General features: G+C 53.1%; 1 long non-coding RNA gene across 1 annotated transcript in view; it reads left to right on the top strand.

Moving 5' to 3' along the window:
* Window positions 1–26,775, top strand: part of LOC102167570 — a 207,618-nt gene that overhangs the window by 82,250 nt on the left and 98,593 nt on the right. The window contains exon 2 of the long non-coding RNA XR_002344972.1: window positions 6,508–6,568. This is a non-coding gene — a long non-coding RNA (uncharacterized LOC102167570). The remainder of the gene's footprint in view (window positions 1–6,507; window positions 6,569–26,775) is intronic.

Genomic DNA, 26,775 nt, shown 5'->3' on the forward strand with positions numbered 1-26,775 from the left:
AACAACAGATGGGCTCCCCGTGGACGCGGCAGCAGCAGCGCAGAAGCTAATCCACTTTTATCTCGTTATGGTGACAGCCACCCTGTTAAATGGAATGGACTATCGATTCAGGGCTCACTTCCAGCCCGAGGATTTTCCATCACAGGCCTGAGTAGAATAGGAGAAAAGCAACACTTATTAACTCGGGTGCCAGTCAGGGAGAGGCTGGGGTGGGGGCAGAGCTGGGAGGGCGCAGGCGCAGGGGCGCTGGGGACCCAGGCTCAGACCCAGGGCCTGGGGAGCCCCTCCTACCCCCTCCCTCCGGGCCACGAGGGGTAGGGACGCAGCGGCAGAGATGCGTGCACATACGCTGGTGCGCCTAGGTGTTCAATGCTGACACACACGCTAGGCGACACTGACACACACACATACTCCTCTAACACCAACATATGCACACACACACACAACACGGACACACATATGTCCAACCCTGACAGATATACGCACCCAAAGCTGACACACATCTACACATACACCCGCCACTGAAACATACACATTGTCCCGAGCACACGCACATATGCACATTCGCATTGACACGCACATGCACACAGTGCTGACACATGTGGACACCTGTCATTGACACACATATGTACACATAAGACTGACACACATAGCACATTGACACACCCACATCCCCACTGCTGATGCAGGTCCACACAGGTACGCTCACAGCCAGATACCCATTGCTGACTCTCATATGACCCCACGATTCGTGCCCGTCTATACAGATATTCAACACTGACACACACACCGACCCGTCATTGACACAATATACTCCAAACACTGACACACAGAAATGCATAATCCTGATTTATGTATATGCTCAGTGCACTCATGCACACACACACACACACGCACAACCCTGGCACACACATGCTCAAACAATGCTGACACATACACTTTTGTACCGACATCACATACACACAGGCTAACACGTTCCTGCTCATGGTGCCAACACATGCTCAGGACAGATGCACACACAAACACACCCTCACTGAACTTCATCTTACAGACACACCCAATATGCACCAGCATCCACATCTGAGTGACACAATCATGCCACACTGATAGCCTAGTAGTGATAGACACAAATACAGGGTGACGCTGGCATTGTATTTGCATATACCCCAAAACACAAGTTAAGGATGCACATGGATTGTTACACGGATACACAATAGTCGCACACCCACACTCATAAACCCACTGGCAGCTCCCTTTGTTAAAGCCCTTTGTCATTATGGAGCACCTTTTTTGTTAATGTCCTAGGGCAGGTGCTGGAGCTCAACTCAGTGCCTGCCCTCAATCAGCTTTGCCTCTAGTGGGGAAGATGATCCCCAGACCCCCAGAGGACTTCCAGCTAATTCGTGTCCAGCACTCATCATGCACCCCTTGCTGTCTTAAGCACTTTACATGGATATACTTTAAAATTTGTCACAACCTTTGGAGGTAGCTACTCTTATTATCTTAATTTGTAGATGAGGGGCCTGGGCCCGAGAGGCTAAGCCACTTGCCCAAGGTCACACAGCGCTGGAGTGGTAGAGCTGAAATTTGACGCAGGCTGCCAGGCTCCCAAGAAAGCGTAACCTATATTCCTCACAACTGCATCTGGCCTGAAAACCCATGTGTCACCAGGTCACAGCCCCAGACACTGCATACACGAACCCAGAGCCAGGGTACCAGCATGGCCCATTTGGAGTGACCCATCTTGGGGAATCCATCTACTTCCTGGAGGGCCTTGTGCAGGGGGTGCGGTCTGAGGACTACGGGGTGGTGGGGGCACCCACCCAGGGAAGGGGCAGTTCTCTTTCGTAAGGCTCTGTGGATAGGTCCTGAGGGCCGGAGTGGGGATGTGCTTTCTGAGTGTGTTTTCTGAGCAGGTAGCTCCCCCAGCAATGGAGCCATGCTCCATGTAGCTGGGATCTCCCAGGGCCTGGGGGAGGGTGGGGGGGGGTGGAGGGTGGGGGAGGGGAAGGGGAGGCTGCCTGACCGTGAGTGGCGGCCAGGAAACCGGTTTTCTCCAACAGGGAATGGGGAAGATGGGTCAGGAAGGCAGACAGAAATCCCTGGAGGCCTTGCACCTTGGGCTAAGTTCTGGAAAGCTGCTTTGGGCTGCATAGTGACAGAGCCTGGAGATGGACTGACCCTATTCAGTCCCTGCTCAGACCCTGACACCTTCTGTCTGAGCCACCACAGTGGGCAGATCACTTAACCTCATCCTCCATTTCCCCATTGGAAAAATGGCTCCCACAGGACCACCTGTCACACAGGTTACTAGCAGGACACATTGAAGTGCCTGGCCCTGTGGGGTGGGACATACAGATTCTCCTGTCACGTTGGCTGCCAGGTTCTTGGGACCTTAGCTGAGGGCAGCTCCTGGATACCTGCGGTTATGTCCAGAGTCTGGAGAGGGGCTCTGCTCTCCTTCTGGGAGGGAGTTTCAGATCCAGTGGCCAGAGTCTGGGGTTAAGAGGGCTGGGGGCTTGGAGTTCCCGTCGTGGCTCAGTGGTTAATGAATCTGACTAGGAACCATGATGTTGCAGGTTCGATCCCTGGCCTTGCTTAGTGCGTTAAGGATCTGGCATTGCTGTGAGCTGTGGTGTAGGTTACAGACTCGGCTCAGATCCCGAGTTGCTGCGCCTGTGGCTTAGGCTGGCCGCTACAGCTCCGATTAGACCCCTAGCCTGGGAACCTCCATATACTGTGGGAGTGGCCCTAGAAATGGCAAAAAGACAAAATAAAATAAAATAAGCAGCTGGGGGTTGCTATGGACTGAATGGTGTTCTTGCTTCAATATGAAGCTCCTAATTCCCAGTGCGATGGTATTTGGAAGTGAGGCCTTTGGGAGGTAATTGGGTTTAGATGAAGTCATAAGGGTGGGGCCTCCCTGATGAGATTAGTGCCCTTTTAAGAAGAGCAACCAGAGAGCTTGCTCTTTGTGTCCCATCCTCCCCCCCCACACTTGCCTTCAGCGTGCAGAAGAGGTCAAATTAGCTACAGAGATGGCGGCCGCCTTCCAGCCAGGAAGAGGGGCCTCACCAGAGCCCAACCATGCTGGCATCCTGATTTTGGACTTCCAGCATCCAGACCTGTGAGGAAAATAAATTTCTGTTGTTTGAGCCACAGCCATCCTTCCAGTCTGTGATATTGTGTTATGGTGGCCTTGATACCGGAACGATGATACCAGAATCCAGGTTCTTGTTCAAGGCAGTCGAAGAATGAACTTGGTGCACACACAGGCAGCAAGCAAGCAAAGTCTTTATTAAAGGAAAGCAAAAAGCTCCCAGGGCTGCTGGGAGGAGGAAGAGCCCCCTTCTCTATTGCCCTATAGGGACTTTTATCTCTTAAAGGTGGGGAGGGTACCAACGTGGGGTCCAGAAAGATGTGGTTTTCTCCCATTGGCCTTGGCCAGTTACCTCTATCAGTCCTTGTCCAATAGGATCTTAGGGGTGGAAATGTCCTGTAAGTCTCATAGTTTCTTTGCCCTTCCCGTGCCCCCCAGTAAACTGAGTCACAGGGGATTAGGGATTAGTGTCCATCTGGGCACAGGTACACTCCCTATAGTAAACAAGGCCTGTGGGGATGTTATTCCCTGGAGCCCTTAAGCTGCAAATACTAATTGATGGCCATATCCAAGGATGCATCCAAGCCCATACTCCTACTGGACTGCCCCAGTTAATATTCTGCCTCAGCCTGAGCTGACTGGGCCAGGGATGGAAGCTGCTGGAGAGGGCTGCTCTGAGGCCGGCCTGAGACCGGGCTCTCTCGCTGACCCTCTGCAGCCCAGCACTTCTGTCTCTTTCTCACTTGTAAAATGGGGGCCTGGGTTGGACCCTCTCTGACCATCTGCTCCGCTTCGAGACCATGGGGTCCTGAAATCCAGGTTTTTCCCAGCTCCTCCCCTCGTCTCGGGAAGGGAGCAGGGGAGGCAGCCATGAATGCCCCTGCCGGCCGCCCTCCACCACGTCCTGGAGCTGGGGCTCTGCATGGGGGGAGGTGGGGTGAGGAGGATGTGACCCTTCCCTGTCTGTGGCCTGGAGGCATCAGGGTGACATTGTGGCCAGGGCTTTCCAAGGCATCTCTGGAAAGTAGGATGTGGGCCAGAACTCTGAAGATAGTGGTTTATATCCAGGGCCTCTGGGACCTGGGGATGCACTGACACTGCCCTGAGGCTCAATTTGTCCCCACCAGGCAAAATGTCCTCTTCCCCAATTCCTCTAGCTGACCCCCACCTCAACCCAGATGTCCCCCACTTCAGCCAGCTGTCACCTCAACACACCTGTCCGCCACCTCAGCCCAGCTGTTCTTCCACCTCGGACCAGCTGTTCTTCCACCTCCACCCAGCTGTCCCCTCACCTCGGCCCAGCTGTCCCCTCACCTCAGCCCAGCTGTCCCACATCTCAGCCCAGTTGTCCCCTCACCATAGCCCAGCTGTCCCCTGACCACCTCAGCCAGCTGTCCCCTCACCTCTGCCCAGCTGGTCCCCACTACAGCCCAGTCCACCTGTTCCCTCAAATCAGCACAGCTGTTCCCTCAGGTCAACCCAGCTGTTTTCCCTCGTTAGCCGACGACGCTCCCAGGGGAAGGCTGGCTGTTCCCCAGCGTTAGTCAAGATGACCTTCCCCTCTCAGCCCGGCCGCTTCCCATGGTGAGCTTAGTTGTTCTCTCACATCGGCCACCTGGTCTCCTATACCAAGTCCAGATGTTCCCCAGGGCACCCAGCTGTTCTACCTTTTGGACAAGAGGTTCTGCCCTATCGGCTCAGCTGTTGACCCCCACCCTCAGCCTGGCTAGTCCTCCTCAGGAGAGCCCAGCAGTTTCCATCCACATCTGTCTTTCCCCGTCACATCAGCCCAGCTGCCTCCCCGCAGTCAGCCGGCTTGTCCTTCCTTGTATCAGTTCAGTGGTTCTCTTTTCCAGGCACCTTCTCAGGGAATGGAAGGGCTCTTTTGGGTTTTCCAGGGCAGCCTCTCCGGCGTTGCTAGAGGGTCCCCTGGCTCGGCTCCAACTGCCCTCACCCACACGGGAAGCGGGGGCCTGGCCTGTGGTGTCTCATCCTGGGGTCAAACCCTACACCTCCCTGAGAGGCACAGGGGAGGGAGAGCAAGGCACCCGAGACTGGAGGAAGATAGAATTCAGGCCTCTCCATCCTCCTAATGCAGGAGGGACTCCAGACCCTCCCAGAGCCAGGAGGAGTACCTGGTTTTTCCCTGCCCTCAGAGGCAGGAGGAACCCCGGACATTTCACAGTCACCCCAGCTCCAGACAGGAAAGACACACCCTCATCACCCGCTTCTCCACGGACACAGGAGCAACCCCTGGAATCATCTTCCCCACCTTAATCTGAACTCCCAGAGGAGGAGAGACAGATTCTGATTAAATATGCAAATTCAAGCAGATGGTGGCGGTGCTGATGGACGGGCTGTCAGGGGAGCATGTCAGCATGTGATGTGTGTGTTTGTGTGTGTGTGTGTGTGTGTCTGTGTGATTAGTGTCGGGGATACTGCGTGGGGGAAGGGGAGGAGCCTGTGGCGCCTCTGGCCAGAGGGGCTGGTCGTGGGTGGGGCCGGGAGTTTGGGGGAGGGAGGAGGGAGCGGGAGGGAGGAGGGAGCCGGATGACCTTCCGCAGTGGGTCAGCTCGGGAACCTCCCTGTGTCCAGCTCTCCAGGCCTCCCCCAGCCGGGGTGCTAATTCTACCAGATCAGGTCTGGGACAGGAGGGGATTCGTTGGTATAACCTGCACCTGTATCTCTGCTCTTGCCATCGGCCAAACAATAAAAGACACAATATTTACACAACTTACCGGGGGAAGCAATATTGGGTCATTGATTTTGTGTCCCTTGGATTTTCACGGTCTAAACCTTAATGGTTTTTAATCATAAAATATTAGCGCTGCAGGGCACTTAGCACTGGCACCTTGCTGGTGAGAGATGGCTCCCCCGCCCCGCCACTGCTCCATGGGGAGCTCTCCAGGAGGAGGGGCCATATCCCCCCTCCGTGCACACACACCCACGGCAGCGGGGCCTCTGGGAGCCGCCTGTAGGACTGGCCCATGCCTGGGCACAGTTGGGGGAGCCCCTGGAGAAGGGGACATCCTGTGATCAGTCCCCCCACCCCCCGTTCTAGAGGCAGAGCAGGAGTGAGGAAATCAACTCATCCTCAAAGAACGGAGATTTTGGCTTCCTCAGGGGTGTTTAGAATAAAAGCTCTTGCCTTGTCTTTTCTTACTCCAGATACCCTTCACGCTGACCTAGTGTGGGGGTCCTACCCACCTGTCAAATCTCTAGGTGGGGTGGTCCACAAGATGGGCCCAGGTTGCATTCATTCCTGTATCTTCAGTGCCTGCAGCATCATTGATCCTCTGTGTTGGCTCGTCGAATGAATGAATGAGTGTTGAGTGAATGAATGAGTGAATGTGCTAGACTCTGAAGGCTGGTTTTTAATAGAGGCTTTTCATTCATTCATTTAACAGATAACCCCTGCTGTGTGCTCATCTCAGAGATGAATCTGACCTGGGCGCTCCCCTCACCACGGTAAGTATGGGGACCAAAGGAGGCCCTGTGTGCTGGGGATGGGCTCAGGGAGGGGACAGAATGAGATGGAAAGGGCTTTTTTGTTTGTTTGTTTGTGTGTCTTTTTAGGGCCGCACCTGTGGCATATGGAAGTTCCTGCACTAGGGGTCGAATCGGAGCTGCAGCTGCCGGCCTGCACCACAGCCACAGCAACTTGGGATCTGAGCCTCATATGTGACCTACATCATAGCTCACGGCAACGCTGGATCCTTAACCCACTGAGTGAGGCCAGGGATCGAACTTGCATCCTCATGGATACTAGCCAGATGTGTTACCACTGAGCCACGATGGGAACTCCTGGAAAGGGCTTTTGAAGAGAGGGTTGAGATGCCTGAATGGAGCTCCGCCTCCCAAGAGGACCAGTTTGAAGAACCCAACTTGTGAGATGCTGGGATCTAAACACAGCTCCTCTTGGTCTCTCCTGGTTCCAGCCAGGCAGGGCTTCCCGATGAGGCTTCCTTGATGAATGAGGTGTGGCTGTGCTGCGGGCTGTGTGGGAAGCACAGCTCACTGCCCAGGAGAGGGTGGTTTCTCTGGTGCAGGGGAGGCGGGGTGGAGGATGTTGTTGCTGTGGTTTATTTTTTCTGAAAGTGAACACACTGCTCACCCTGCCCTGCATCCCCCTCCCCAGCGCCCGCGGGGAAGTCGATAGCAATGGATTAAACAGTGAGGAGAAGGCTGAGAGTACAATTGGAAGAAAGATAAAGATAATTAAAACTAATTCCAACTGTTCCCAGAGAAATCAATTTCATAACTTCAGTGCATCCCTAAGTTTGCTCCCGAGGCTCTGCGGCACCGAGTAGAGGCTGTGTTCTAGAGGGCGCAGTGTGCAGACCCGTCTGTGGGTGGGCGGGTACTTGGAGTGTGAGTGTGCATGTGTGTGTGTGTGTGCTTGTGCACAAGTGGCCTCATGCACCTGTGTGCATGCTCATTCGTACATACGTGCATTATTTGTGTATGTGAGAGGCACGCCCCTTCCTGGGGTACCGGCTCTCGGCCTCACCTTTGACCCTGGATGGAAGAGGCAGAGAGTCAGGGTGGCTGGGTAGGTTTCGGCCTCCTTTCCCACACCCAGACCTTTCTCTCGCCTCTTAAGGGGCCTCCTGGCTAATCCAGCTCCCCTTTATATCTACAGGAAGCCAAGGTTCAGAGAGTGGGATCTTGCTATGGTTCACACAACAAGTGACAGGCAAAACTGAGCTCAACTGGGTATCCTGGGCTTCCTCTGCTCCATGGACGTCACTGTCATCACTGGTCATTTGGTTGAGGGCAGCCAGGGATGGAGGGGAAGGTAGGGCCGACCTGATGTGGCTGGGAGCTCACATGTGAACAGCCTCTAACTTACTCATTCTCTCTTGTTCCTTAAACATAGACGGAGCACCTGCTGTGTGAGGTCTCGTGGGTTCTCTGGCTTGGCTGAGGGCTGAGGGCTGAGGGCTGAGGGCTGAGGGCTGAGGGCTGAGAGCTGAGGGCTGGTCACAGGTGCCTCTGGGAGAGGTTGGGTCCTCTGAAGGAGAAGACTGGTGGATGGTGGCAGCCTTGGAAGCAGAGCCCAGGACAGAGCGTCCCTAAGAAGCCCGGGCTGCCAATAGGTCCACCCTGGCCCTGGTGGCTCTGCTGGCATGGCTGTCACAGCTGGCAACTTCTCGAAAGGACCTCATGGCTCATGCTGCAGGTGATTCCTGGTGAGTGGGTCAGGCCAGGGGTCCTGCTCACCACCACCCTCCCCCACCCCCATGGTGAGCCTGCCTGGGGCAAGGGCCAGGGTCCGTTACATTTCTGGATTGCCCAGGACCTGGCATAGACTGGCAGGGAGTAGGTGTTCCTTCAGCACAGGACTGGCACGCTAGTGAAACTTTGAGGTACTGGGGTGAACCAGAAAAAACAAAGTTGGGAAACTGCTCCATCAAGGTGAGGGCATCAATTGCTCTAAACCAATGGTTCCCTCTACCTGGGAGTTCCTGTTGTGGCTCAGTGGAAACAAATCTGACTAGTATTCGTGAGGATGCTGGTTTGATCCCTGGCTCTGCTCAGTTGGTTAAGGATCTGGCATTGCTGTGAGACATGGATTGGATCTCATGTTGCTGTGGCTGTGGTGTAGGTCGGCAGCTACAGCTCCGATTCAACTCCTAACCTGGGAACTTCCATATGCCTCAGGTGCGGCCCTAAAAAGCAAAGCAAAGCAAAGCAAAAAAAAAAAAAAAAAAATCACTCTATCTGCCTGCGCTTGTATCCTTATTCGTTAAATGGAGCAATATAACCCACACTGAATCTGCTGTGAGTTTCAGGGGAGGTTCTGTATAAGAAGCAGGCAGCACATAGTTTTCTCTTCTCTGAACCCTGGGTTTCCAGGGGTGGGTGGTTGGTTGCTCAGTGAGCAAGAAGCCAGGAAATAGCTCATGGTCACATGGCTGCCTGGAAGCAGTGGGGTGGATGAGATGACATCTCCCAGATCCTCCAGGGCAATATATCTGGGCAGTCCACCCTTGGTCCATCCGTCCTGGTGGGCTTGGGAGTGAAGGACTCCTGGGCTCCTGGGCCAGGTAAGAGTTCCTGCAGTCCCCCACATCACCTCTAGATGGCAGCATTGGCGAGCAGGAGCGGAGCCCGCAGTAACAACGAGGGGGCTGGGCTGGGTCACAGGGCTAAGGCTGTGGCCTTAGCTCTCTGGGCAAGACCCTGCCCCTCTCCACTGTCTGAAAGTTGAGCGATGGGGGTAGGGAGGGAGGTGATACGTTGGGAATTCCTGGATTGGAGAGGAAGGCTTGTCCCTTCTTGAGGCAGTCCCTCTGGGAGCTAAAGGTTTCTAGCTGTTGGGTCTGGGTGTCTGAGCAGGGTGGGAAGTGGCTGCAACCTCTACTCTTAGGTGATCTGCCCACTCTTAGGAAGGGGTGTGGGTTAGAAAGAGGTTCCTGGCAGCAGGGCAGGGGCTACCCAGGAGGGCCAGAGATGCTGAGCGGCCCCCTAGCATGAGATGGGGCCAGGGCTGAGTGTCGAAACCTACCCTCCTCCCTTGGCTCCACCTTTCTTGGCGTCCCCTCCTCTCTCTCTTTCCCCAGGAAGCCAGAGAGGAGCAGATGGGAGCTGTCAGCAGCTCCTTAGGTTTACAGATGGGGAGCTGGTGGTGGGGGGTGGAGAGTGGGGTGAGAAGGGAGGTGGAGGGGGCAGAGTTCTTGCCAGGCCCCCTGTGAAGCCTCAGTCATGAACCAGTGGGAGTGGCCAAGTCCCAACCCCAGGAGAGGCTCCGGAGAAGCACCAGCCTCCCGGAGCATCTGCATCTGGGCGTCACCTGGCTGTGAGGTTGGGGCTGAGGAGCAGCAGGCATCCTGGCCTCCCGGAGCTGGCTGGATGGGGGTGCTGCCCTGCACTCCTGTCTTTCTGGCTCAACTCTGAACTGCCTGCCCAGAGTTGGGTGCTGAGAGGCACCCCCAGATCACAGGGGAGAGGGGACGAATGGCCATCCTCTGGGGAGGGAGCAGTGGTGAGTCTAGACTCTGGGGCTCTGAGTGGCTTGCTGTGCCCCAGGCTGCTGGGGGAACTGCTTAGAGGTGGGGACCATTTCAGGAGAGTCACTGAGCCCTGACTTCCCAGCCAGCCACCAGCGTCTTGGCCACAAAGCAGTGAAGCAGCTGGGCAGTGCCCAGGGCCAGGACATAGAGGACACAAGTATGGGTATCTGGCTGATCTGCTAGATCTTGGTGACCTGGAACAACTCATTTTCTCTCAGCCTCAATTTCACCATCGGGTAAATAGTAATAGTAAAAGGATCCCTTCCCTTGAACATTTACATGGGACACCACTTTTCACATGTATGACTTTTTTTTTTCTTTTCTTTTTTTGCCTTTTCTAGGGCCGCACCCATGGCATATAGAGGTTCCCAGGCTAGGGGTCGAATCGGAGCTGTAGCTGCCGGCCTATACCACAGCCAAGCAACTCGGGATCCGAGCTGCATCTGCAACCGACACCACAGCTCACGGCAATGCCGGATCCTTAACCCACTGAGCAAGGCCAGGGATCGAACCCGCAACCTCATGGTTCCTAGTCGGATTCGTTAACCACGGTGACATGATGGGAACACCTTCACATGTATGACTTTATTTAACACACATAGCCAGCTTATGGAGACTCAAAGGGGGCAAGTGACTTGATCCAGGTAACACCCTAAGGAGCACGACCCAGACCCAGGGCTGTCTCAGATCAATACCTAGGTCCTCCCAGGTCCTCTTTTTTTTGCGGGGGGGTTTATCAGCTCTTTCTCTATTGGGCTGGGGGGTTGACACTGCTTTCCTGATGTCTCACAGGAGGCTTAAGAGTGGGTGAGTGTGTGTGGGGGCTGTCATTGGAGGGGTTCTAGATTTAGCCAAGCAAAATGCAGGATGCCTAATTAAATCTGAATATGAAATAAATAAAATTTTAAGTGTAAGTATATTCTATGCAGTATTTGAGACCTACCTATATTGAAAAAATTACTTGTTGTTTATCTGGCAACCTTAGTCAGTGGAATGCATTTTACTGCGTCCTTATTACCAGGCATGGCGAGTCTGGGTGGGAGGCATGAAGGCGTGTGTGTGATGGGGGTGCTTCTTTGGGCTCCTGCTTCCTCATCTGTAAAATGGGGAAGAAGAGCCACTTCCTCCTTCCTCCTAGGATGCTCAGAGGCTCCAGTGTCCAAAGGGATGGGGGCGGCTTTGAAGAATCCAGAGAGCTTCACCCTGGTCTGCTTAGCAGTGGATGCCAACCTATCCCCAGTCCCCTCCCCATCTCCTGGGCACCCACCAGTGAGTGTCCTTGTCCACCCCACCCCCAGCTCTACAGAAGCCCACGAGGAGAGGGCTGTGTCCATGACAGGCCTCAGCAAGGCTTTACAGGAAATCAGTGCTCTCTCAAACCTCTTGGGAAGGTGACCCGGCCAGTCATGGGCCTGAGACGCCAGTGTTGGCCACATAAGGCCGCCACTGTCTAGCCTGGGAAGCACCTCACCTCTCAGAGTCTCAGTTTCCCCATCCTGGTGGCGAATGAGAGGGACCTCAGTCTCGCAGGATGCCGGGAGAGGGCAAAGAAATGGCAGAGAGTGGGGAGTCCCTGTCATGGCTCAGTGGTAACGAACCCAACTAGTATCCATGAGGATGTGGGTTCGATCCCTGGCCTGGCTCAGTGGGTTAAGGATCTGACTTTGCTGTGAGCTGTGGTGTAGATTGCAGATGCAGCTTGGATCCTGAGTTGCTGTGGCTGTGGCGTAGGCTGGCAGCTCCAGCTCCGATTGGACCCACAGTCCGGGAACTTCCATATGCCATGGGTATAGCCCTAAAAAAGAAAAAGAAGGAAGAAAGAAAAGGCAGAGAGTGGATGCCCAGGACCAGCTGACTTTGCCCTAGCCCAGCTGTTTCTTGTTCTCAGGGGCACAGATCATGTCACAGCCCGGGGCAGCTGACTTAAGAAGAGGACCTGGCCACCACCAATAGCATGGTCACCTGCCATTGGTGAATGACTGGGTGGATAACTATGGTTCCTGGTCATCTGGGCTGAGACTTGCTTGCTGGGGTGAGTGACAGGGACACAGAAACACACACACACACACACACACACACACACGGACACACGGACACACTCAGCGTGCCCACGTGGGCAGGAGTTCTTTTGATTCTCCTCTCCACTGTTTGCCTGGAGCTCAGCTTTTTCTCCATAAAGCATACAGCCTGATGTCCACCCCACACATATCTCGCCCATCACCGAGGCTTCCCTCGAGGTCCTGGTCCACGGGCTACTGTCCCTGCAGGCTGAGTCACCGGCTTACCAAATGTCAGTTGCCTTTGTTTCTCAATTCATTTTTGCCAGTGACACTTGTTATGGAAGTTGGGTGATTTAATGAAACAATAAGTAAAGCAAAATATTGTGAATGCACAACATTTTTTTTTATAAAACTAAACCGAGGTCTTTAGAAAGACTCCATCAAGGGGAACGGCTAAAAAAAAAATTGCTGTCAAATTAGGTGTGGGTACGCAACTCTAAGATAAGATGAGAAACAAAATTGTAACCATCTGGAAGATTCAACACTCACATCACTTTACAAGTGTCTTTTAAGTTCATGCTCCACTTTAGAGAAATTGAAATTTGGAAATTGAGGATGATGTGTCGTGGGTTTAGTTTACCCAAGAAAGATGGCCCAGCTCCCAACAGCAAACCCATAGGCGAAGAGAAGGCTTTGGTCCTGCACTAAAGAAAATTAAAAAGGCAGAAACTTCGATGCTGTAAGTTGAAATGAAATGATGGAGTTGAGAAGGTATGGTTTTTAAAATGATTTCTCCAGAACCAATTTTTTAAATGAACTCACTACCCCAAACTAATGGTATTAGTTTAAGCAGAAGGCTTTCCCTGTACTAAGGGACGTGTCTGAACACTGTCACTGTCACACACCCTCCTAAGCAGATCCATGTACACACACGCTCATCCATGCATACACACGCCTGCACACACGTAGATACACACAGATACATATACGCCCCAACCATGTATGGACACAGAGAGTCAGCACCCAGGCTCCACGGTGCTCACACATACCTATTCACAGGCACACACTCCCAGTGAGCCGCGCACACACACACACACACACACACACACACACACACACACACACGATTAATCTTTTTTTTTTTTTTTTTTTCTTTTTTCTCTCCTGTAAGAACAGCCAATGTAATAAGCAGAGGTTGGTTTTTAATCAGAAATTCACACTTTGGTGTTTTTCTTCCTTTGGCCCAGTGGGGGGCTGGGGAGGATGAGGGAGGGAGGAGGGAGGATGGGGAGGGACCTGGTGGGAGGAGTCAGCCTCTAGGCAAGATTCATCAAGCTGGCACCCGGCTGGGCTGGGGAGACGTGGCGGTGCAGGTGAGCTGGGTTCCAGCTGCATTATTGAGTGCCCTGCTCTGCTTTTATCTGAGAGGTAACCAGGGCTGCCTGAGGATGGGGCCCTTCTGGAGCTCCGGGAGGGAAGTGGGAGCAGCAACTCCCCAAAGAAAGAAGGGCGGTGGGCTCTGTGGGGATCCAGGGCTGGGCTGGATCCGTTGCTAGACTTGGGGAGACCCACTGGGGGACCTCTGGTCGTCCTCTGGTCAGGAGCTTCCCAGATCTGGCCTCAGAGGTGCCACCAGGTCTCCTGCATCTAAGTCTCTGAGAGTCAGGCTAAGAACTTTGCATTTTTAAAGTTCCCCAGGTGATTCTGACAAGCAGCAAGTTTTGGAGTCCCTGACAAGGGACATCCTGCTGTTCCTCTGGGGATCCCCAGAGACCTGCTGTCTCTCTGGAAGCTTCAGGCCCTTGTGTGATGTTGGCCAGGGATGGGGAGATTTCTAAAACAACGGTAGAGAGTTCTGGAATTCTGGGAGCCAGAACCAAAACGCATGGGTCCTCTATTTTTTTTTTTTTTTCAAAAAAATTTTTTAACCAAATGATTCTTCAAATTCTATAGTAAATTTAAAAAAAAGTTCTATAGTGCTTTACAATTTTCAAAAGTTTTACACACATGATTTCATATGAGTCCATAATAACCCTTCCCCCCTATTTTATATTGCCCCTCCTCCTTGTCCTCAACTTACTTGTAACCACTAGTTTATTCTCCATATCTATAAATCTGCTTCTTTTTGTTTTATTCACTAGTTTTTTGTATTTTTTAGATTCCACACATAAGTGATATCACACAGTATTTGTTTTTCTCTGTCGGACTTATTTCATTTACCATAATGGTCTCCGAGTCCATCTATGTTGCTGCAAATGGCAAAATTTCATTCCTTTTAAGGGCTCAATAGTATTCCACTGTGTACATATATCACATCTTCTTTATCTGCTCATCTGCTAATGGATACTTGGGTTGCTCCCTTATCTTGGAAGTTGTAAATAATACTCTTATGGACATCAGGGAACATGTATCTTTTCAAATCAGTGGTTTTGGTTTTTTGGGGTATATTGAGTCCTCTTTTTTGTTTTTCTGGCCACACCCACAGCATGTGGAAGTTCCTGGACCAGGGATAGAACCTGAGCCATAGCAGTGACAATGCCAGATCTTTAACCCTCTGAGCCACCAGGGAACTTGGGTTCTCTATTTTTAAAAAAGGGGAGACAGAGAACCGGAGGCAAAAGGACTTGCCCAAGGCTGTTTAGTGAGTCCGTGTAGTTGGTGGGATTTGAACTTGGCCCATCTGGTTCCGAAGCTCATGTTTTGTGTATCAGTCAGCACAGGCCAGGTTGTGCTGCTGTAACAAACAGTCCCCAAATCTCAGTGGCTGAAAACAACAAAGACTTGTTTCTAATTTCTTTCTTTCTTTTCTTTTCTTTTCTTTTTTTTTTTTTTTTGTCTTTTTGCCATTTCTTGGGCCACTCCCGCTGCATATGGAGGTTCCCAGGCTAGGGGTCTAATCGGAGCTGTAGCTGCCAGCCTACGCCAGAGCCACAGCAACGCAGGATCCGAGCCGGGTCTGCGACCTACACCACAGCTCACGGCAATGCCGGATCATTAACCCAGTGAGCAAGGGCAGGGATTGAACCCACAACCTCATGGTTCCTAGTCAGATTCGCTAACCACTGCACCATGATGGGAACTCCACTTGTTTCTAATTTCTGCCACATGTCCAACAAAGAGTCCACAGAGCCTCTGTTCATCACACTCTGTTCATCTTAGTCGCCTGGCTGATGGAGCAGCTGTCATCTTGACCTTGGATTTTGCTAGTTACTGGGCAGAGGGAAAGGGAGCTCTGGCGGGTATGTTGCACTTAGATGCTTTGATCTAGGAGTGACTACACTACCAAAAGAAGTGGCCAGGACTAGCTGTATGCCTCACTTCTGACTACAAGAAGTACCCTCCTACCACCTGCCAAGAAGCGGGGAGAACCAGAAATAGTGACAAGCACCTGTCATGTCTGCTCTGCCAACTGCCTGTGACACAGGCCCAGGAGCTCCACTGTGCCCATGGAAGGGGACCTAAGAGTGCTGGCCTGGGGCAGCCCTTCTCCTCCCCTCCCCCACCCAGTCCTGGCCTCCCCAGCTCTGTCCCTGCAACCCTGCAAGTCTCCCCACCACTCCCTTCCCTACTCTCATCCCCTCTTAGGCCCATGGTCTCCTCCTCATGTTCCAATCCAGGAGTTTTATTTTTAAAATTTTTGGCTGTGATGTGCAGCAGCTTGATGTGGGATCTCAGTCTCCCTCTCAGTCCCCTCCAACCAGAGATTGCACCTGGGCTGCAGCGGTGAAAGCGCTGAATCCTAACCACTAGACCACCAGGTAACTCCTCCAGTCCCAGGGTTTTAGAGTCCCAGTCCTGCTTTGCCTCTAACCCACTGTGCAGGGTGATTTAGAGTCTGTCTTTTCTCATCCAGTGGGTCTCAGTTTACCCATCCATACACTGGGACTGCGCCTCTGAATCTTTGCCCCTCCCAACCCCCACCATTTGTGGGAAGTGTTCCTGGAGGCCTCTGCATGTTGAGACAACAGACCCGGGGGAACAGACTTTATTTTTCCTCCTTTCCTGTCCCTGTTTTAGACGATCCCACATATGTTGGGCCTGAAGGCATCCCACGCGTCCTAGGAGCTGGAGGGGCTGCCGCTCTTGCCAGGAAAATCCCTTCTTGGAGGTGGGGAGCCCTCCCCAGAGAGGGGCCAGGTCTAGACCGCCCCCCTTCTCTTCCCTCCCACGGGGTGGGGGCGGCTAGCGCATCGGGCTGTGGCTGGCTGGGCAGAGATTTCTGCCAGCTCCTTTCCCCGCTACCTGGAGACGGCCCAAGACTTGAGCTTTCTATCTTGAGGGATTTAGGTTTGATGTCTGCAAGGACTTCCTGGCAAGGACAGCTACTAGATGGGGGAATGGAGAGCAGGGAGTCTTCCCTGAAAGAGATTTAATTTTTTTTTTTTTTTTGCTTTTTAGGGCTGCACCTGTGGCATATGGAGGTTCCCAGGCTAGGGGTCTAATCAGAGCCACAGCTGCTGGGCTACGTCAGAGCCACAGCAACGCCAGATCCGAGCCACATCTGCAACCTACACCACAGCTCATGGCGATGCCAGATCCTTAACCACTGAGCGAGGCCTGGGATTGAACCCGAAACCTCATGGTTCCTAGTCGGATTCATTTCCACTGCGCCACAACGGGAACTCTGAGATTTGGTTTTTAATTAGTCTTGAACGTTGAGTAAGCTTGAACATTTCTTACATTTTTAAGTTGCTGTTAATATTAAAATGTAATACATTCTGTCTGTAAAAATCAAAATAGAGGAGTTCATGTTGTGGCTCAGAGGGTGATGGATCTGACTAGTATCCATGAGGACGTGGGTTCGAGCCCTGGCTTCCCTCAATGGGTTAAGGATCCAGTGTTACCATGAGCTGTGTCAGAGGTTGCAGATGTGGCTCAGATCTGGCTGCTGCAGTGGCTGTGGTGCAGGCCAGCAGTTGCAGGTCTGACTTGATGCTCAGCCTGGGAATTTCCATATGCTGCAGGTGCAGCCCTAAAAAGAAAAGGAAAAAAAAAAATAGAGAAGGTTGTGGAATACAGAGTAAACCTCCTTTCCTCCTGCAGGCTCACTTTCCAGGGGAACCACAGTCAGCAGTGTGGTGGGTATCCCTCCAAACCTTTCTCTGTGTATATACAGATAAGGCCTTAAGGTTCTGTGATGTTTCAGTACAAAAACGAGGCTTTTTGCTTATAAATACAGCTCACCGACTCTCACTCCTCAGACATGGACTGCGCCCCTGCTGTGTGTCTGCCCCCGAGTGAGGTCCCAGGATCTTGCTGACTTTCTGCCCAGATGCCTAATGTGGCCAAGGGGAGGCCACTGCTGACTCTGGGAGAGGCTGTTTTCTCAGAGAAGACTCCTCGGCCATAGGACTGGTGGCTGGTGGCCTCACCAGACAGTGTCTGATGCAGAGACAATGAGCACCAAGATTGTTGAGCACCAAGGTTGTGCTCGCAGGTCTTGGTCTTTAAAAGACTCGACTCCAGCTCTGGAAACAGCATCACCACTCAAGAGCTGGGTGACCTTGGGCAGGCCAATTTGCCTCTCTGAGCCTCAAATCTCTCATCAGAAAAAAAAAAAAAAAGAAAAAAGAAAAAAAGAAAAAAGAAAACAGTGTCATTGGAAAGATCAAAAGCTAAGGGCTGGTGAGGTGGTGCTGGTCTCTTCTGAGATGTATCAGAGATACGTGTGGGGAACAGGGTCCGGACCAGATGGGGTCTGGGACCACCCTGATATTCCCTTCTCTACTCATGAAGGATTGAATCTGCTTCATGGATTCATGAAACCTGATGCCCTGGGTTTCTGGGTTGGGGAGGTGGTGGGTGATATTTATTGAGTGGGAGTTCCTGTTGTGGCTCAGCGGGTTAAGAACCCGACTAGTATCCATGAGGATGTGGGTTCGATCTCTGGCCTCGCTCAGTGGGTTAAGGATCTGGCATTGCTGCAAGCTGTAGTGTAGGTCACAGATGAGGCTTGGATCTGGCGTTGCTGTGGCTGTGGTGTAGGTCGGCAGCTGCAGCTTGGATTTGACCCCTAGCCTGGGAACTTTATATGCCACAGGGCAGTCTGTTAAAAAAAAAAATTATTGAGTGTCCACTGTCTGCTAGATGCTTTCTTACAGCTTAATCCTCTAGGCTGCCTTTGTCCTTTCTAGGGTTATCTGGATAAAATGCCCTCACTCCAGAAGGCTTTCCCTGGGGGGCGGTGGGCATCTCTCTTTTACTGCTACGATCCCCATGTGCTTTTTTCACTCCTCTAAGCACCCTCTTCAGAGCAATGGCCTGTTTGTAGGTCCCACCCCCAGCCCATTGGACTATAAATGGTTCCCTGGGGTTAAAGATTGTGGTTGGGTTGAAGGCTGTATCTGCCATTTCTAGCACATGGAAGCCACTGGCTCCAAAAATGACTGCAACTGGCTGTGGGCCCCACGCAGACACAGGACTCTGGGTGCAACCTGGGTGGGGGCTCTTCCTCCTTTTCCTTCTCTTCCTCTAGGATGGGAATAACTCCCTCCGCCCTCCCTCACTCTCCATCCTGCCCCAGCCACCAGATTCTGCAAAAGTATCTGGGGGGGCTCAGAACCTTGCCAGAGAGTGGTGAGTCTCTGCCCATCCTTGTCCCAGCTTGATTGCCTTCTTTGACGGGGAACTCACCACTGCTTCACAGAGCCCCCGCCTGTCAGCTGAGAAGTTCTTCCATGCAAAGAGCTGAAGTCTGTCCCTGAGACAGAATTACAGCCAGTCAGCTCAGCTCACCCTGCCTTTTATAGCTGAAGGAACAACAAGAACCAGAGAGGTTAAGGGACTTGCTCAAATTCACACAGCACGTGAAAAGAGGATTGGATGCCCTGCTCCTGAGTCCTAGTCCAGAGGTCCTTCTCCCACCCGAGGGTCCTGGTTCTGACCTCTGTGCCTTGCTGACCTAGGGAGCTTCTGCTGTTACAGGGCTTTAGCAACTGAGCCATGGTGGTGGCATCTTCCCATCCTGACCAGCCCTTCCAGACCATCCGTGTGTCAGGTCTCTGGGGACAGAGCTGGAAGAGCTGCAGTTTGCCTCTGCCCCCCCACCCCACCTCCTCCTTCCCCAGCTCCTCTCATTTTTCCTCTGAAAGGAAAAAATTAATAGAAAATGTAAGTGAGCAATCTCGTGGACGAGGCGGGTTTTCATTATTTGCGGCTGGGGAAGGCAGGCTGGGGCGAGGATCCCAGTGAAGCATGGATTCTGCCAGGAGCCTCGGGAGATAATTGAGCAGCGGCGGCAGAGGCGGCCGGCACGGGCGGGTGCAGGCGCGGGAGCTGTATTATCATTAGAATTTACATGACACATTAGCCAGAAGTGGCAGCGTTCATCTTTCTAACCAAATCCCATTTACCAAATGAGCAGCCGACACTTGTTTTATCAGCTGGCTCTGTTCTCTGTGCGGTTTTCTGCTCAGCGGGCTCCGTGTGGGCTGCCAGCCCTTTGGGCACGGGGTGGAGAGGCCACTGACATTTCCTAAGTGCCCGTCGTGTGCCCGCTGCTTTCTCACACGTTCCTGCCTCCTCGTAACTCCTCTGTGAGCAGGAGGTGTTATTACACCCATTTTAGGGACAGGGAAACTGAGGCTTAGAGGGGTAAGGCTATGCCTTAGTTTTGCATTGTTCGGGCAGTGATAATAGTAAACTTCCAGGGGTGGACGCTGAAGCCAGACTTCCTGGGTTCACATCTTGACTTTCCACTTGCCATCTCTGTGTTCTTGGGTAAGTTACTTAACCTCTCTGGATCCCCCTTGTCCTCACCTGCAAATGCTATCAATCCTAGTACCTAGAGCAGGGCTGTGGTGAAGATTAAATACAACACTGAAGCAAAGTGATTAACATCGAGTGAGCTCCTGATGTCTATTAGTTACTGCTATTATTTTTGTTGCTAGTATTTATTTGCACTGCCACTGGATGCTGGGTCTGTGCTTGGCACTCTCCACTCACTGTAGCTTTTGATCTTTCCAATGACACTGTTTTCTTTTTTCTTTTTTTTTTTTTCTGATGAGAGATTTGAGGCTCAGAGAGGCAAATTGGCCTGCCCAAGGTCACCCAGCTCTTGAGTGGTGATGCTGTTTCCAGAGCTGGAGTCGAATCTTTTAAAGACCAAGACCTGCGTCTTTCTGGCTGTATCGGCTGCTCTCCTGCCTGAGAAGGGAGTTTTCCCTCAGGGCAGGATGCTGAGTCCTTGACGATGCTGGTCCTTTTTGAGCCACTCCCCCAGCCCTCCCTCTCTGATTTACCTCCTTTGTGCTCCTTCCTTTTGCCCAAAGGGACCTGCAGAGGAGGGGGAAGGGGGCGTCTGCTCATCCCTTTGGCTTCTGCCCTCCGGAGTGTCTGCTGCTGAGTCCATCATTCACTTGGGGGAGGTGCTGAGGGCTAATGACAGGGAACTTCTGATTGAGCACCTACTATGCACCAGGCCCTGAGGGGAGACAGAGATGAATGAGATGCAGCCTCCAATGACAACACAAAGGGTAGCACCGACAGAACATGATTAATTGCAGAAGGAACTACACAGACAACAGCAGGGCTGGAGTTTGCAGGCGAGGGAGCCCGGCTCTGCACAGGGAACCAGAATCTCAGAGGCTGTGATGAAGGGCTTATTCATTCATTGGGTAGATTTTTATTGAGGGCCTACTATATGCCAGGCACTGTTTTAGGTGCTTGGGGCTTTCTCGGGGAACAAGCCAGACCAAGGCTCTCCTCCCATGGGGTTTAACATCCTAAGCGGATGACAAAAGAATAATGACGTAAAGCCATAAGAAGCTCCTGCAGATGGTAAATGCTCTGAAGACAGTGACAAAGGCTGATGGGGCAGAGGGAGGCGTGGTTAGATATGGAGGTCAGAGGAGGCCTCCTGGAGGAGGTGGCAATGAACGGTGACAGGCATTGGGAGAAGGAACTAGCCGTTCTGGGATCTGCGGGAAGGGTGTTCCAGGCAGGGTGGAATAGTAAAGGCAAAGGATCTGGGGAGGGAGTGATCTTGGCAGATTGTTCAAACAGATCCTAGATAAGTGCGGTTGGGGTGGCTTTCAGGGGGAGGGTGGAAGGGGATGAGGTGGGCGTGCAGGCTCCAGCCCCTGGTGGGGGGGAGGGGAGGAAGGAGGGTCTGGGTCTCCACACTGTTCTCCCTCTTCTCTGAGTGCTCTCTCTCTTCTCCTTGTTGGCCTCTCTGCCTCTCTTTGTGTCCCATCAATGGTCCTTCCTGTGGAAGTATGTCAGACAGCATAGCTAGTTTCCAGAGCCAGACCCCCCATCCCTGCCTCTCCCCCCAGCCTCCCCTCCTCCATCCCTGCCTCTCCCCCCAGCCTCCTCACCCCCATCCCTGCCTCTCTCCCCAGCCTCCCCACCCCCATCCCTGCCTCTTCCTCCCGCCTCCCCTCCCCCATTCCTGCCTCCTCTCTCCCATCCCTGCATCTTTCCCCAGCCTCCCCTCCCCATCCCTGCCTCTCCCCCCCAGCCTCCCCTCCCCCATCCCAGCCTCTCCCCTCAGCTTCCCCTCCAGCTGCCCCTTCTCCACACCTCTGAAAGCATTTGCCCAGGCTGTAACCTCCGCTTGGAATTCCTCTCTCCATTTCAGCGTGGCAAGAGAAGGCTGCCACCCCTCCTCTGAGCACAGGGCAGCTTGCATTCGAGTCACCTGTTTCCCACAGGGGGGCCTTATCCATAAATGTCTGCTCTGTAACTTTCAGGGGCTCCCGGCTGTGGTTGTAGCTGTTGGCCTCTGGGATGGCCTGTGACCCTCTCTGAGGCTGGAAAGGGCTCCAAGGGGGATTTCTCCACGTTATCCGCTCCCTTCCCCCATAGGGAGGGCTACCCACCCTAGTGACCATGGCTGGGGGCGGAGAGGCCCCCTGGGCTCAGGAGTCTGTACTTCTGTGCACCAGGAAATGACTTGGAGATGCTCTGTCAAGCACAAGATATAAATTGCAGGCAGTTTTTAAACGTTTGGAGAGATTGCTTTTTGAGTGGCAACCTGCATCTGCGCGTATCGGGAGGGGGTGGGGCAGGGAATCATTTCTTTTTCTCTCTTCTCTCTCCTCCCTGGGTCTCAGTCCCTTCTGGGCCCAGCAGGGCCCCAGCTTAGGCCTGGAGTAAGAGGTAGGGGGCTATGGGCAGAGCCCGGGATTGACTAGAGCGGGGTCTCAGGGGGAGCTGAGTGAGGGGCTGGCCGGCCCTGGCTAGGGAGTTAGTGGACAGGCTGATAGACAGTACAGCGGGCTGACCTGCTGATGGGCAAAGCCCCCTCCCTCTCCCCCATTCCAAACGAGATAGGCTCAGGGGCCTGGCTTTCAGTGCTTCTCTGCTATGACTGACTTTCAGGCATTGATTAACTGCATTTTCTTCCATCTCAGCCACATGCCTCAAATTCCAGGGAGGTCCCCAGCTCGGCCTAGGTGTCCTCTTCTTCTAGACCTTCTGGGACCATAGGCAGGGCCTCTGTGTTCTAGATGTGGGGGGGTGCAGGGGGGGTTGGGGCTGACAGGAGATCATCTGTCAGCCAGGGTGATTGCAGTGGGGCTGACCACTGGCTGCTGACCCCAGAGGCGATTATTCATTTATTCATTTGTTTCTTTGTTCATTCATTCATTCATTCATTCATACATGCAAGATCTTTTTTTTTTTTTTTTTTTTTTTTTTTTTTTTGAGCGTTTCCCGTTAGGTATGGCTTTAGAGCCTGGGGATACAAGAGTGAATTAAACTGAGAAATGCCTACTACCTTCATGGAGTTTACATAGGAATTTGCTTCTTAACCTCAGCTCGGCTGTCTCATTGTTTCATGGCAACATAATAGTGCACTGCGTGGGGAGGTTTGAGGAACCAGTGATGCTAAGGCTGTCAAAGCCCTAGAAGGCTCAGTCAGGAGCTTGCAGTTGGGGTCGACACTCCCATCCTGGTGCCCCGTGCCTTTTTGGAAGCTGCCCAAACTTTCTGTGCCTCATAAACTAGGAAAGAGATATGAATTCAGAGGGTTGCTGGGAGGATCGAATGGGACTGGGCCCGGCTCATGGTGAGGGGCCTGGATGTTGCCTATTTTACCCCCATAATTGCTGGTCTTGGTGAGGGAGGAGCCCACGAGAGGGGATTTCTGCTGCTCCAGTTTCCGAGCCCTGTGACTGGCCCGGGGAGGTGGACAGCGGGCAGCAGTGGAGCCGGATGGTCCACCAGGGCAGGGGCTGTCTTCCTTGCTCATTGCCAAATCCTCGGCCCCAGCCCAGGAGGCACATAGTCAGTGGTTTTGAATGAATGATGTATATCTAGATACCATCTCCCTCCGTGTCCACCTCTCTGAACTCCCCATCAGAATCTAGCCTATAGTTTTTGGAGTTGCAGGTCTATAAAAAGGAGGAGGGGGTGATGGCAGGAGGAGAAGGTGGGGTGGAGGGAGGTTTATGTTTTTATGCAGGAGACTTGCCCACGGGTAAGCGCGGATGGAAGGAAGCAGAGAAGAGGGAGTCAAGAGACAGGAAAGCTCTTGGGGAGACGGCTCGGATCGTCAGTGTCGGAAAATGAGACACATGAACACGGGGAGATCTTGACAAGGCTCTTTACTTCTGCAGAAGGGCGTGGGTACTCAAAAAGCACACGCAAAGAAGAAAAGACCCTGCCTATGTATCCCTAACGCGGGTGATGGTCCTGTCCCCTTCCCATTTGGTCAGGTCAGGGCGCACATTCTTCTCTCTTGGCTAATTTGAAACAAATTGTTACTGGGAGAAAGGGGTGGGGGAGAGTCACAGGAAGGCATTTAGGCTGAAACTGGAGCAAAATGGAGTAAACAAGATTTACTTTGATAGAAAAGACCTGTGACTTTCCACAAGACCCTGAAACAGCAGAGGGGGGGGCGTGGTGGGGGCGGGGCAGGGGAGGAGCTTGGCTGAGCACAGCGTCAGGGCAGCCCCGCCCCTTCCCTCTGAGAGCCGAGTGCCCAGGGGCTGGGAGGGGAGGCAGTTCCCCTGACCAGCTTTGCTTTCTCCCCAGGGAACTTGAAGGGCAGTGCAGTGCAGGTTTAGAGAAGGGGGAGGAATGGTTTCTGTGAGGGGCCAGGCGGAGGTGGTGAGGATGATGGAGAAATTCTGGAACAGCAGTGCGAGGACAAGTCTGCCCAGTAAAGGGTGTGAGAAGTTCTGCTTGAGAAGAGACCAGTTCTGTTCTCAGGGGGCCCCAGTCTGAGGAGAAGCCTGGCAGAAACTTTCTTTTCTCTCTCCTGGCCCCAGGCCTCTCTCTGGCTGGAGCTGGATCACCCTAACCTCTCTTAGAGCCCATTTCTTTTTCTTTTCTTCTTTCTCTCTTTCTTTCTTTCCTTCCTTCTTTCTTTCTTTTTTTCTCTCCCTCTCTCTCTTTCGCTTTTTAGGGCCGCACCTGCAGCATATGGATGTTCCCAGGCCAGGGGTGGAATCAGAGCTACAGCTGCCGGCCTACACCACAGCCGTAGCAAAGCAGCATCTGAGCCGCGTCTGCAACCTACACCACAGCTCACGGCAATGCCAGATCCTAAACCCACTGAACGAAACCGGGGATAGAACCTGCAACCTCATGGTTCCTAGTCAGATTTGTTTCCCCTGTGCCACGACGGGAACTCCTCTTAGAGCCCATTCTAATATCAGCATATAAGGGGGGGTGGGTGCTCTGGACAAAATGTCCCCAGCTGAGAGTGGGGACTTCTGAGCCAGCCCTGGCATGGCTGGTGATCAGGCCCTCCCTGCCCCTCCCTGTGCCCAGGGCCTGTTGGTCCCCTTGAGGCATCTCTCTGGGCTCCAGCAGCATTTCCCAGATCAGACTCCTCAGTAAGCTTTCCTGCTTCCTGCCCACAGAGTCTCCTCAGCTAATTACTAGGGGCTCTTGTCTCCGTCCCAGCAGGAGGACAGGGGAGCAAGCCCTCCGGGGCAAGGGTCAAGGACTTCTAGTCAAACCCATCAAATCCGTTTGCTGGGAGGTTGAGGGCTGCTCCCAGCCCTTGGAGGGGGAGAGGCTTCAGGCCATATTGTGGTCGCTGGCTCTATGGTGGCCCCGCAACCATCTCCCCCTCCCACCCCAAACCAACCCTATAAGATGGACTCAGGGGGCAAAGAGCAAGAGATCTTTGAGGGGTGGGGTGGGGGGGCTCCTGGGCATGCATGGGGCTGGGTTGGAGGCCCCTGCCTTGGGATTCTCACTTCCGAGCTGGAAAACGGGGCCGCCTGTTCTGCTGTGACAGTCAGGAAGGCTCCCCAAGGACCTGGCCCCCAGGCAGGCGTGGAGAGCTGGTTGTGGTTTGAGTTAATGCTCCTTAGAAGAAGTGGATGGGTCCCTCCGGGGCCTTTGGAGAGCAGAGATTACAGATCGCCTTCCAACCAATCTACCCTGGAAAGGGGGAAGGGAGGCCTGCGCACTAAATCAGCCCCTGAGCCAGGAAGCCAGGAAAGTGGGCAAGGGCTGGTTGGCACTGGGACTGGGGGCAAATGGTTATACCCAGCAAAGGATGGGTTTCTGACCCATACGTCTCGTTTACTTAGCCTTGCTGTGACCTATTATCATGCCTATTGGACAGATGAGGAAAAGTGACAGCAGAGAGGTTAGTACCTTGTCTAAGGTCACATGGCTACTATGTGATAGATCAGGAATCTGAACCCAGGTAGTTAAACTCCAAGAAGGGCTTAGAACAGGAGGGGGTTCCAGCCTGGAGTTTGTGCTGATGTTGAGTCCTGGGGGGCTGGGAGCCCAGTGGAGCTCATGTTCGCAGTCAACCCTCTTGGTTCTTTGTGATCGACAACCCTATGGGGGAGACACCAGGCTTGCATTTTTTTTCTCGCAGTCTCAAGGGACCTGGGATCTGAGAGAAGTGTCACTTGCACCCTTCCTGGTTCACCTCAGCCTGGATGGCTGGCCCCTCTGCCTGCCCCGAGGCCCAGGTAGAGACTGAATCTCAGGCATTTCGGGAGATGCTCGGGCTGGGCTGAGGTTCTCCTGCTCTGGGCTGAGGAGGTCTCAGGGGCTAGAAGCAGCCAGGGCGGCTGCAACAGGAAGAACACACATGAGTTCCTGAGCAGCTCCATCTGGGCTGTTGCTGGGTCCCAGGAGGTCCAGACCTAGTCTAAAAGTGGGCTGAGGGAAGTGACAACAGCTCCTGACCTGGAGCTAGATGGTGAGTAGGGGTGACCCTGAAGCAGCCAGAAACCATTTCCCTGGGAGACCAAGGCCCCTGCTCCTGCCCTCTTGACCCCTGGAGTCTCGGGCCTCTGAAGTCCAGGCTTATCTTCAGTGATTTAGAATAGTCTGCATCATTAAGACTCAGTTTAGGCTTTGTCATAAACTCCCTGAATTCTTTTCTTTTCTTTTTTCTTTTGTCTTTTTAGGGTCATGGCATATAGAAGTTCCCAGGCTTGGGGTTGAATCAGAGCTATAGCTGCCGGCCTACACCACAGCCGCAGCAATGAGGAATCTGAGCTGCATCTGCAATCTCCACTGCAGCTTGTGGCAAGGCTGGATCCTTAATCCACTGAGTGAGGCCAGGGATGGAACCCTCATCTTCATGGATACTGTGTTGGATTCTTAACCCACTGAGCCACAACAGGAACACCAAGTCCCAAATTCTTTCTTTCTTTTTTTTAGGGCTGCACCTGCGGCATATGGAAGTTCCCAGGCTAGGGATCAAATTGGAGCTGTAGCTGCCAGTCTACAC

Source organism: Sus scrofa, chromosome 6 (assembly GCF_000003025.6).
Source record: "Sus scrofa isolate TJ Tabasco breed Duroc chromosome 6, Sscrofa11.1, whole genome shotgun sequence".
NCBI lineage: Eukaryota > Metazoa > Chordata > Mammalia > Artiodactyla > Suidae > Sus > Sus scrofa.